The sequence below is a fragment of the Nelumbo lutea genome, chromosome 8 (assembly GCF_056320005.1).
Source record: "Nelumbo lutea isolate HS-2025 chromosome 8, American lotus-T2T, whole genome shotgun sequence".
Classification (NCBI taxonomy): domain Eukaryota; kingdom Viridiplantae; phylum Streptophyta; class Magnoliopsida; order Proteales; family Nelumbonaceae; genus Nelumbo; species Nelumbo lutea.
The window spans coordinates 24,709,945-24,722,987 of NC_142691.1; the positions used below are offsets into that span (position 1 = coordinate 24,709,945).

Consider the following 13,043-nt stretch of genomic DNA (forward strand, 5'->3'; position numbering starts at 1 on the left):
TGAACTGAATAGTGGTGTCGAAATTACATTCTTGTCCTAGAATAAAAAGAGTCAAAATTCAATTTGAGGGGTATTTTAGTAAAATAAAATTATAGAAATTTACATTAATAAGGCCTTAAATTTCTAAAATTTTACTTGACTAAAACACCCATCATTTTGAATTTAGACACTCTTTATTTTGGGGCAAAAATTGTAATTTTAATACCACTATTGAGTTCATCGAATCCACTTCCATTAAATACCATATTTAACGTATTAATTCCCATTGATTTCTAGAAATTTTATTGGCTGAAACAATCTTCATTTTGAATTTGCACGTTTTTCATAGAGAATAGGAATTAATACCTTAATTATGGTATTTAATGTGAGGGAATTGAATAAACTGAATAGTGCTATTGAAGTATTGAAGTGGAACCTTTCGCCCCCAAAATAAAAAACTATCCAAATTCAAATTGGAGGTTCCTTTAGCCAAGGAAATTTCCAGAAATCAATGAATTAATTCCTTAAATATGGGACTTAACGGGAGATAGAATTGAAAGAGCTGAATAGTGGCATTGAAATTATATTTTTTGTTCCAAAAATAAAGAGCGGCTAAATTCAAAATGAGGGATATTTACTTATTTAGTCAAGTAACAGTCCCGAAATCTCAGGCCCCATGCGTGCTTTTCATGATAGCTTATAGATATAGATATACAGGACCCATTTGATACATTGAAAGTTGATACCAACCCTAATTTGTTTCCTTTTTTTAATGAACCTGCATACCTAGAACTCGATAAATACCCCTACAACTCATTATCCTCCCATAAGATACACACCGTTTGCTCCAACAATAGAGCACAGTCTGCAAATAAGGTGATAGAAAGATGGCTAAGCTTTCCTGCTGCTTCTTCCTTGTCCTCCTAGTCTTCTCAGGTTTCTTATACTTTCCTCATTTTCACTTGTTAATTTGTCTCTGTTTATCCCTACATTTATGTTCATTTCTATGATACATGAGTGCATCTTTCTGTATCAAACATCAAAATCCGACTTGCTATTTGCACTGTTGCTGCAAGCTACACTTCACCCACTGTGTGTTGCAGCCAGCGATGGTTACAACTTACAACACAGCCATGGTTACCCCACAGAACATCAAATGGTGCAACCTTCAATCAACAGTACTCCAGTAGTTTTGTTGTATCTTTCATTCCCCCCTCCCCCTTCAGCCTTTCTTCTTTTGATATTTATTTGCTTATTGTATAAACGATTGGTGCATGGTTGTTGCAGTTGCTTCAATGATGCCCAGTTCGGATGCTGCTGACGGTGCTAATGATTATAATTGTGTGCGACTTCATCCAACAACGGAGGTGTGTAATCCCCGCGGATGCATTTATTGGTGCGCCACACAGTTAGGTGGCCGTGGTATGTGCCACGACGCCCATAACTGTGCCTGTGTCGTTTGCTAATTAAGTTGAAAAATCTCTTTAGTTGTTGTTAGTGATTCTATGTAATAAAGGCAGCCACTCTGCTCCTTGTACTGTTTCTTCATCAATCAATCTAAGTGGATCTCTTTTGTTTTGTTTTGGCAAAAATATATAACTAAATACGACTTGCTGAGTATAATTTAATTTCTCCCTACCATCTAAGGGTTCAGATGTTGAAAACAATCTCTCTATCTGCCGGAGTAAGGCTGGATTATTGGGTGGAGGGACGAGATTAGTGAAATATTAAGTGGTGTCTCCATGATCAAACTCCATCTGAATCTGATTGTAGATTGTTTAGGGTCTTTGGATGATACAGGAAAGAAATGCAACCTTAGTGGGCGTTCGTTCTTGTTATCTGGTCTAGTACCGGTGGAGAGGTACTTAGAAAATGAAAATTCTTCAAAGATCATGTTCTTACTAGGCCATTTTGTCAATTAAGTTATTTGATCATTTTTTTTTTTCAATTTAACATTCATACATAATAAATAATATAAAATGTAATATTTACAGATAAATTTCGACTACATTACTATTATAACCAAACTTGCCAAGGAGGGCAAACAGTCCATGCATAGGCCTCAAAGGGTAAGTCTGACATTTCACACATCGGCTTAATGCCTCCTAGTTTAACACTCAGCCACATGACGATCACCTTAAGGTTATGTAAAAGGTTTGTAAATGTTTTCCTATCTTTTTGTTCTTTTTCCTACTTTTTCTTTGGAACCAAACACAGTCTAAATGGCCCTGGCCTTAATCGCGTCTGAAGCTGTTATGAAAAGCCCATTTAAATCGCCTTGGGTAATTAAATCAAACTATTTTGTTTAGGCAATGAAGCACAAAAGCATATATCATATGAAAAAGCGCTATTAAGTAGGTATTGCGAAAGTTTAATATGGAATGCCTCTGGATCATTTGGATATTGTCAGCTGTATACGTTTTCAATATATAACCGATCCATGCCCTGTTCTTTTGATCTATATTTACAACTTCCACTTTTCAATTTCTCTCATCTTCTATGTTTTAAAATCTCACCCGGGTCTTCAACTGTTCGTCTCTCTGGGTCAATGGATCAGTGGTTGAACCATTCAGGTCAACCCGTGATGTCATCAATCACTGTTTTGGTTTTTTTTCTTTTTATAATTTTCATCAACCACTTGAATCGATGGATCGTTGACCAAATAAAGGGGTTTAATTTGTAAAATAAAGTTTTAGACATTGTTGGCTTGCATTGGCATTTGTGACTGGTTCATTCACCCAACTGGCGTGGTCGGACCCGAATCTACGCGACAGTATTCACTTTCCAATATACGCGACAGTATTCGGTGGGTATAGATGTGGGAAGCATATCCGGAGTGGGCACGGTCTCCAAGAGGTTGGAAAATTTGTTTTTAACAATTTATCACTGATCTGCCCTGCCCAAATTATCCAGATCACATAACACATGCAGTCTCCTCTATTTTGATGTATTGGTAATGGAGCCCATTTGAGGTTGACAGTCAGGTTATTGCTAGTGAATACAGAGTCATTAATTGAAGTTCTCTGTATAAGCTATTCAAAGAGTCTGTGGCAGACAACGCTCCAAGTGACATGACATACTGACGGATGATTTGGGATGTCCAGATTTTTCACCAAACACTAGCGGGTGCCAAACAAGGCCATTATTTGTTAGATTGTATTAATTAAATTATAGGATAAATTATTAGCCTCTACTGTGGTTTTCTGACAGTTTCTTTAACCTCTTCTAAACTTTGTCTTCATTCTCCAAAAACTCCCATATATATTCATTTTGTTATAATTAGCAAATTTGCATGTATTTTGTTCGTGAAATTTTTAGATTATGATGATGGTAATAATATGAATATATATTAAAGAAGAAAAGATAATTTATTAAAAAGAAAAAATAAATATATTATAATCGAAATTGAACTAAAAAAACAGCTCCATCAGTTCTAAACGACAACCCAAATCCTTCCAACTTCCAGGTTTAACAAATCTATATTTATACTATCTAAAAAAGTGCGAACGTCCCTTCTTTCTTATGAAAATTTTATTGGATGTTTTCAACCCTTATCTAAGTAGCATACAACAGGCATAATGAGGGTATATATGTCTTTTACTCTCATTCCAAAAATTTGTCCATTTATAACCATTCAAAAATCGCCCATGAATTGTAAAAAGTTTTTTGTCTTAGACATACTATTATGTGTAAATGCATGTACATGTTTACTAATAGCCCCAAACCCACCCTACATAGACATGGCTAACCGGTGGCGTTATTTCTTCCCTTGTACATCTACTATTATTGAAGCTTCTGCCTCAAAATTTACAAGCTTTTGCAATTTTTTACTTTCAGGAAGTCCACCAAACCTAAAGAGATCGACTTCAGTTAGTGCAAGGTCTATATAAACAGCCTTGTATTGGGAATATCTCCGCACTTATGTGCTTTATTTCATGGAGAGGCATTCCCAACACAAGGCTATACTGGTTGTTGGAAGGGGCTTTGCATCAATTGAATCTGGTTTCGAATTTGTCCCCACCCTATAAATGCAAACCCAATGACTTTTTCACCGTAGATCCTTCTCTACATTGGACTCTTCAGGCCTATGCTCCTCTTCCACTAATCATATCTGTCTCTTCCATTCGTTATAGAGGAACTTCCTTTACCAAAATCTTGGGTGGTGTTGTCTTCTTTTCAAGTCATCCAATTGAAACTACGGCATTAGTCATGGGTGGAGCTAGGGGAAGACCCAGGGGAGCCATGGCCCCTCCCACGGTCCAGAAATCAGTACACTGAATACATTTTTTTATGTAAGTTTCCTCCGTCCTCTCACTTTTTACCCGGTGTTTGGCCCCCTATGGCTCATCCATAAATCTTGGCCTCCTTCATAAAAAATTCCTCGCTAAGCTCTTAAATAGCCTCCAACTCTCCTTATAAGATTGGAAAAGAGTTCGAGTCTTGATTCTCAAAAACTTTTATCACCAACTCCATTGAGAACCACACTCCCTTGTGTTATATGCTTCTTACATAACATCCTCCATCCTGCCCTTTTTGCATTCTTGGCTAAGAATAAGTTTCTCAAGCTCCTAGACAGAGTGGAGTGCATTTTGGCTCGTCTAGGAACAAATTGATAATTTTGGGACACATCACTCAAAATGTGACCTCTCAAAATTTCTCGACCAGCTTGCACTTGTCACTAACATTGGAACAGAAAGCTCATAATTCCAAGTCCCACCCTCAAAGACCCCCAAAAAATAACTGGCCCATGGGCCTAAGGGCCCAGGGGCCCACACCCCCAGCTTCCTTCGACTCTAACTCTAATGGAACCCAAGCGAGACAACCATCTCCCTCCTACAAACAGGGGAGGGGAAGGTTTTCCATCAATCTAGGACCTCCTTCTGATGAGATCGACCCCCGTGTATCAATCGAAACCTATCACTCTTGAACCCCACCCACACATGAGCACCGGCCTTTGAGACTTTGGTGGAGGCTTGTCCTCTTTCCGATGCGTCAAGATCAGTCATTCTCAAGACTTAACTGAGAATCGCCTAGACAACTCAATCTCCCTAAACTACTGTACAATTTCCATGTGTAATTTGTTCATTATGATAATATATAATATTAGACATATATTCAAATATTTTCTACATAATTTATTTTTTATGTTTCAATATTTCTTAACTTTATTATTTAATTATCATTTCCCATTCAATGCAAATGACTAATTAATTGCTATGTTTTGAAAATAAAAGGCATGTGCTTAAGATTAACGATTTTAAACCAATTTTGAATGCAATCATACCAGTATTAATGCATCAGATTCCATCAAAACACTAAAGTTAAGCGTGATTGAGCAAGAATAGTATAAAATTGGTGACCTTCTAAAAAGTCCTTGTGTTGCACCTCAATTTTATTAAGGTGTGATCATACCAGCACTAATGCACCAGATTCTATCAGAACTTTGAATTTAAGCATGCTTGAATGAGAATAGTACTAAGATGGGTGACCTCCTGGAAAGTCCTTTTATTACACCCCAATTTTATTTATTTATATGTGACATGATCTTTTTATTTTAAAAGAATAAAAGGTATGTGATTATATTATCATCTCCCTAAACTAACAATTTCTATCTGTAGTTTGTTTTTGAGTAGTTTTGAAAATAAAAGAGATGTGCTTACATCATCTTTTTATGCCCCAAAATAAAAGAGATGTGCTTATATCATCTTTTTATGCCCCAAAATAAAAGAGATGTGCTTATATCATCTTTTTATGCCCCAAAATAAAAGAGATGTGCTTATATCATCTTTTTATGCCCCAAAATAAAAGAGATGTGCTTATATCATTTTTTATTAATATAAGCAAAACCAGCTAACAGAGGGGATATAAAACCTTCCCCCTCAAGAAAGAATATCACGATCATAGGCATTCAGTGAGGGCCTATAGTTTGATGGATTACGGCCTCGAGAGAAAGAAAGGAACCGTCTGACTGTCAGTTGGCGTACGTAGCAAAAATGGGTCACCATCCTTGTGTAGACTGAATCGCTCTCAATCTTGTATTCCAACATGAAAATTGCTCACCAACAAGTAGGGACCTAAACTGGTAGAGATGAGTGGATCCAGGTTTGCACTCAATAAATGAAGTAGAACTCAGCTCAGTTCTGCTCATTCAAATCAATACTTTGATGTTAGGCCAAATGGTGGATTAGAAATATACAACCCCAAAGGCAAGACCCTAAAAAAACCATGGTTAGAAATATGCAGATTACTATTTCTAAAAGGAGAATTTACTATACTTGTTAGCAAATAATAAAGTTGGTTTAATAAGACAGAGAACAGGTCCATCCACTAATTATTTAATTGGGAAAAGGAACTTTGCTTGCTTACTTTGTTATGGTGGTTAATTCCATAGTCTCATCATACATTAAAGACTAATAAGGCCTTAAATTTAAGGGGTGGTTCAATTTGCTTATTTTTACTTGACAAGTTACTTGACACTAATAAGGCCTTAAATTTCTAGAATTTTAGTTGACTAAAATACCCTTCATTTTGAATTTAGACACTTTATTTTGGGGCAAAAATTCTAATTAACTTTAATACTAGTTTTCAATTCATTGAATCCACTTTCATTTAATCCCAAATTTAACGTATTAATTCCCATTGATTTCTAGAAAATTTCTTGGCTGAAACAACCTTCATTTTGAATTTGCACGTTTTTTCATGGAGAATAGGAGTTAATACCATAATAATAGTATTTAATGTGAGAGAATTGAATAAATAGAATATTACTATTGAAGTTGCACCTTTTCCCCCAAAATAAAAAACTGTCCATAATCAAAGTGGAGGTTCTTTTGGCCAAGAAAATTTCCAAAAATTAATACAATTTAATTCCTTAAATATGGGACTTAATGGGAGATAAGAATTGAAAGAACTGAAAAGTGGCATTGAAATTACAGTTTTTGCTCCAAAAATAAAGAGTGCATAAATTCAAATTGAGGGATATTTAGTCAAGTAACATTCCCGAAATCTCAGGCCCCATGCGTGCTTTTTATGATAGTTTATACATATAGATATACTGGACCCATGCATCTGATACATTGAATTGATTCCAACCCTAATTTGTTTCTTTTATTTTTTTAATGAATCTACAGACCTATAACTCTATAAAACCCCTACAACTCATTATCGTTCCATAAGATTCACTCCGTTTGCTTCAAGAATAGAGAACAGTCTGCAAATAAGTTGATAGAAAGATGGCTAAGCTTTCCTGCTGCTTCTTCCTTGTCCTCCTAGTCTTCTCAGGTTTCTTATACTTTCCTCATTTTCACTTGTTAATTTGTCTCGGTTTATCCATACATTTATGATCATTTCTATGATACATGAGTGCATCTTTCTGTATCAAACATCAAAATTCGACTTGCTATTTGCACAGTTGCTGCAAGCTACACTTCACCCACAAAACTATCACATGGTGCAACCTTCAACAGTACTCCAGTATTGTTGCTGTATCTTTCATTCTCCCCTCCCCCTTCAGCCTTCCTTTTTTTGATATTTATTTGCTTATTTTATAAATTAAACGATGCATGGTTGTTGCAGTTGCTTCAATGTTGCCCGGTTCCGATGCTACTGACGATGATAATTGTGTGCATGTTCTTCCAACCATTGAGGTTTGTAATCCCCGCGGATGCATTTATTGGTGCGACACACAATTCGGTGGCCGTGGTAGCTGCCAGGACCCCCATACCTGTGTCTGTGTCGTTTGCTAATTAAGTTGAATGATCTCTGTCGTTGTTGTTAGTGATTCTATGTAATAAAAAGCAGCCACTCTGCTCCTTGTACTGTTTCTTCATCAATCAATCTAAGTGGAGCTCTTTTGTTTTGGCAAAAATATATAAATAAATACGACCTGCAGAGTATAATTTAAGTAAATGAAGATTAAATAAGTAAGGAGTGGATGAGCAGGGTTCAAATATTAAAAACAATGTGTCTATCTGCCGGAGTAAGGCTGGATTGGGTGGAGGGACGAGATTAGTGAAATATGCAATTATTCAGTGGTGCCTCCATGATCAAATGGCATCATCAGTTGTATGTTATTAGAAACTAAGGCTGAGTTTGGAAGGTGTACAATGCTACTATTTAGAGTGCAAAATCTTATACTTATTTTGTACGTATTTATGCTGTACATATTTGCATTTGTATTGCTTCCAAACTGAGCCTAAGTAGAAAAAATCTGCTTCATAGATAGGGATCTCAATCTCCATCTGAATCTGATTGTACATTGTGTTTAGGGTCTTTGGATGATATAGGAAAGGAATGCAGCCTCAGTGGGCGTTCTTGTTACCTAGTCTAGTACCGGTAGAGAGGAACTTCTTAAAAATGAAAATTCTTCAAAGATCATCTTCTTACTAGACCATTGTGTCAATTAAGTTATTCGATCATTTTTTTTTTTCAATTTAATATTTACATATAATAAATAATATAAAATGTAATATATACAGATAAATTTGGATTATGTTAATTACTATTATAACCTAAATTGCCTAAGGAGGGCAAACAGTCCATGCATAGGCCTCAAAGGGTAAGTCTGACATTTCATTCATCGCCTTGATGAGCAAGGAAAAGGCGATAAAAGAAATGTCAGACTAAATTTATAGCAAGTTCATTCTCTCCACTCACTAAGGAGGGCAAACAGTCCATGCATAGGCCTCAAAGGGTAAGTCTGACATTTCCTTCTCTCCACTCACTAAATTTATAGTAAGTTCATTCACAGAAATTTAGTTTCGTTTCATGGTATCAAAGCTAGGTTTCACCTTGTCAAGCTCGACTTTAAGTTAGACCACACTAACTATCTATTGTGGCAATCTCAATTTACTGTTGTGCTCAAAGGTTTTAAGGTTATAAGTTATACAGATGGAACCATTACACCACCCACAAAGACTATTACTGAAAATGCTCAAAGTGTTAACAACCCTAAAGGAGTTTTAGCCTAGGTAATAGGGTATACTACTTCAAAAAGTGTATAGAATGCCCTTACTCGCCTGTTTGCTTCAAAATCACAGGCACGTATTAAACAACTCAGGTTTGAGTTGACTCATCTGAAGAAAACAAATTTATCCATGGTGGATTATCTACAAAAATCTAGGTCAATCAGATACTCTAGTTGCTATTGGAGAGTTAGTTTCAGACCCTGAATTAATACAATTTGTCCTTGGTGGACTTGGCCCAGATTATGAGTCTTTGGTCACTCCATTGTTGTTGCGTGCTAGTGAGCACACCTTTGATGATATTCAAGCTCTATTCACCAACCATGAACTTTGGTTATAACACACTCAGATTCTATTTGAATCTTTTCAACTACAAGCTAATATGGCTGTTTAGAAATGTTATCAGACTTTTAAGACCGATGACTACAAAATCAAACAAAAGACTTTTGATGGAAAGAATAAGAAACCGAATCCCTTTCAAGGAATCAAATGCCAAATATGTCACAAGCTAAACCATACAACCTACAAGTGTAGAGCCAGGTTTGACAAAGATTTTCATCCAGAAAAGAGCTTCCTACTACATATACTACGTTTAAAGGGCCAGTAATTGACAACAATTGGTACCCAGATTCAGGTGCTAGCCATCATATGATAGTTGACCTTGCCAATTTGCACTTGTAATTTGAATACTCTGCACCAGAACAAATCACTATTGGAAATGGAAAAGGTTTGTCAATTAAACACAGTAGGTCTACTATTATTTATTCTTCATCAGATTCCTTTGTTCTGAAAGATATTCTTCATGTACCTAAGTTTGGAAAAACTTACTAGTAGTATCAAAATTTGCTAAAAATAACAATTGTTATTTTGAGTTTCACTCAGACAAATTCTTTGTGAAGGATCAGCAGACAAGGAAAGTCATGCTGTAGGGGTATAGTAGAGATGGTCTCTATGAGTTATAGGTGAGAGGAAGTAAAGTATCTAATCTAGGTTCTACTCTATCAGCATTCCTAGGTGTCAAAACTTTGGTGAATAAATGGCATGAGCAATTGGGTCATTGTGCACCTCGCATTGTTAGGCATGTTCTCAACTCCAGCTCGTTGTCAGTGTCTACAAATAAATAAAAGAATGGATTTTTGCCATGTGTGTCCTCTTGGAAAAAGCCTTAAGTTACCTTTTACGGTTAATGAGTCCTCATACAATGCTTCTTTTGACTTATTATTTTGAAATGTTTGGGGAGCATCGCTTGTAACTTTAGTTCATGGATTTAATTACTATCTTCTCTTTGTTGATGCTCATTCTACATATCAATGGATTTTTCCACTTGTTAAGAAATCAAATGCTTTTAATACTTTTGTCAAATTTAAATTGCAAGTTAAAATTTATTTCAATGTCAAGATTAAATCCATTCAAATAGACGGAGGAGGAGGGTTTGTCAAATTTAAATCCTTTCTGAATCAATGTGGGGTCTTGCATCATTTTTCTTGTCCTCACACGCAGGAACAAAAATGGGCATGTTGAGAGACGCCATAGAGAAATAGTTGAAATGGGCATAACTTTACTAGAGAAATCCTTTCAGTCCTCAGTTTTCATTGCTAATTGACTTCCTATAGAAGTTTTTGCTATGAAATCTCCTTGGGAGGTACTATATCATACTAAGTCTGATTATAGCATGTTGAAAGTGTTTGGTTACACCTATTATCCTCTTCTTTGACCTTACAATAGGAATAAACTTGAAGCTTGTTCTATTGTTTGTGTATTTATGGGTTATCCTCAAGGCTATAGTGGGTACAGATGTCTCTATCTCTCTACAAGTAGAGTTTTTATTTCACGACATGTTCAGTTTGATGAAGATACATTTTCTTTCAAGTCTCATTATGCAACTTTAGTTGCTTTTAACTCTTTTTCATCGGTACAGGGCTCCACCACATCTATTGGACCTCCTCCTATTGTTGAAGTTTCACTATGCAATACCGAATCATCCTCCTCTATTATGGGTGTCCTTAATTCAATGGCTTCTCCCATTTCAAGTGATAATGTTTCTCCTTCCATTGCTGCCACATCATCAAGTTCTGCTAGTTTTAATGCTCAAGCTATTCCTTTTGAGGTTTCTATTGAAAGTGTTGTTCCTACTCCACCACCTATAACCAATGTACACTCTATGATTACTCATGGGAAGGCTAGTATTTATAAACCCAAAGTTTATCTTGCCTCTCATCACCCACTAGAAGTCGATGGCGATGAGCCAACCTATTTCATTCAAGCCAACAAAAGTGCTCAGTGTTGAAATGCTATGTTAGCAGAAATTGATTCTCTTTAGCAAAATGGAACTTGGACTCTTGTTCCCCGCATTGATGATATGAATCTCATTGGGTGTAAGTGGTTTTTCAAAACCAAGAGAAACCCATATGGCACTGTCAACCGTTATAAGGCCCGACTTGTTGCTCAAGGTTACAATCAACGACTTGGGATTGATTTTACTAAAACATTCAGTCCAATTATAAAGCCAGGTACTATAAGCATTGTTCTTACCATTGCTTTCTCCAAGAATTTGACTATAAGGCAGCTTGATATTCAAAATGTGATTCTTCATGGTGATCTTGAAGAAAATGTTTACATGAGGCAACCCCTAGGCTTTGTTGATCAAAAGTCTCCTACTCATGTCTGTCATTTACATAGGTCTCTTTATGGGTTAAAACAAGCTCCTCAGGCTTGGTTTCAGAAGCTTAGTACATTCTTACTTCAGGCTGGTTTTAAGGCATCTATAGCATATACTTCTTTATTGATATTTACATCTCTTACATGTATTATGTTTATACTCATCTATGTTGATGACATTATCATTACTTGTTTAGACTCCGCTACTGTATCATATCTTATTGCTACCATGAGCACCACCTTTGCTGTTAAGGACTTGGGTCCTTTACATTTTTTTCTTGGTGTTGAAGTGGTTCATAGCTCTAGCAACATCATTTTGTCTCAAAAATAATACATAATGAATCTTCTTTAGAAAGATCACATGGATGGTGCAAAACCTTATGGAACTCCCATGGCATCCACTTTTAAATTTCAATGGCACATTGGAGATGTTCTTCTAAACCCCTCTTAATATAGGATTGTTGTGGGTACTTTGCAGTACTTAACCATAACATGTCCTGACATAGCCTTTTCTGTCAACAAGGTATGTCACTACATGCATGCACCTACTACTGAGCAATGGAGTGCAGTCAAAGCACATACTCAGATATTTGAAACACACTATTAATTATGGGTTTCACTTGATTGTTGTTCATTTTTCTTTTCTTCGCCTTCATGCATTCTCCGATGCTGATTGGGCAGGATGCTTGGATGACAGAAGATCTCAGGGTGGTTTTTGTATCTACTTAGACCCCAATTTGATCTCATGGTCCTATGAAAAGCAAGATACTATTTCTCGGTCTAGTACTGAGTCTGAATATCGAAGCATAGCCTGTGCTACTTCAGAATTACTTTGGCTTCAATCTGTTCCTCGTGAACTTGTAATTTTTCCTATTTCTCCTCCTTTGGTGTGATAATCTTGGTGCCACGTACTTAAGTGCAAATCCTATTTTCCATGCTCGCACCAAGCATATAGAGATTGATTATCACTTTGTTTGGGAGCAAGTTGTTCACAAGGCCTTAGATGTTTGCTTCATCTCTAGTGCAAATCATCCAGCAAATAATTTTACTAAACCACTAAGCTCTTCCTGGTTTTTCTTCTTGAGGAATAAGCTAATGGTGCATCCACTCCCCATCTACTTGTGGGGGCTGATAAGGATAAGAAGAAGAGTCCAATTACAAGTCAATCAAGTAAATCTCAATTGAATAGATAGCCAAAGCTAACGTTATCTCCATGTAAAGCTTATCTAGTATAATTGTCAATTTTATCTATATTGTGTAATCTGTACCAATGACAACTTATATATCTATATATATATATATACTCTCCACTCACTAAATTTATAGTGAGTTCATTCACAGAAATTTAGTTTTGTTTCATCACTAACCTCTACTATGGTTTTCTAATATCTTCTTTAACTTCTTCTAAACTTTGGCTTCATTCTCAAGAAACTCCCATATATT

General features: G+C 36.1%; 2 long non-coding RNA genes across 2 annotated transcripts; both read left to right on the forward strand.

Moving 5' to 3' along the window:
* The first annotated feature begins 487 nt into the window (after positions 1-487).
* LOC148843433 (uncharacterized) lies at positions 488-1,571 on the forward strand. The gene is made up of 2 exons (XR_016103880.1): positions 488-915; positions 1,267-1,571. It is a non-coding gene; the product is annotated as an uncharacterized LOC148843433 (long non-coding RNA).
* Positions 1,572-7,120: 5,549 nt separating this feature from the next.
* LOC148843434 (uncharacterized) lies at positions 7,121-7,846 on the forward strand. Its single transcript, XR_016103037.1, has 2 exons — positions 7,121-7,260; positions 7,555-7,846. It is a non-coding gene; the product is annotated as an uncharacterized LOC148843434 (long non-coding RNA).
* Positions 7,847-13,043: the final 5,197 nt, after the last annotated feature.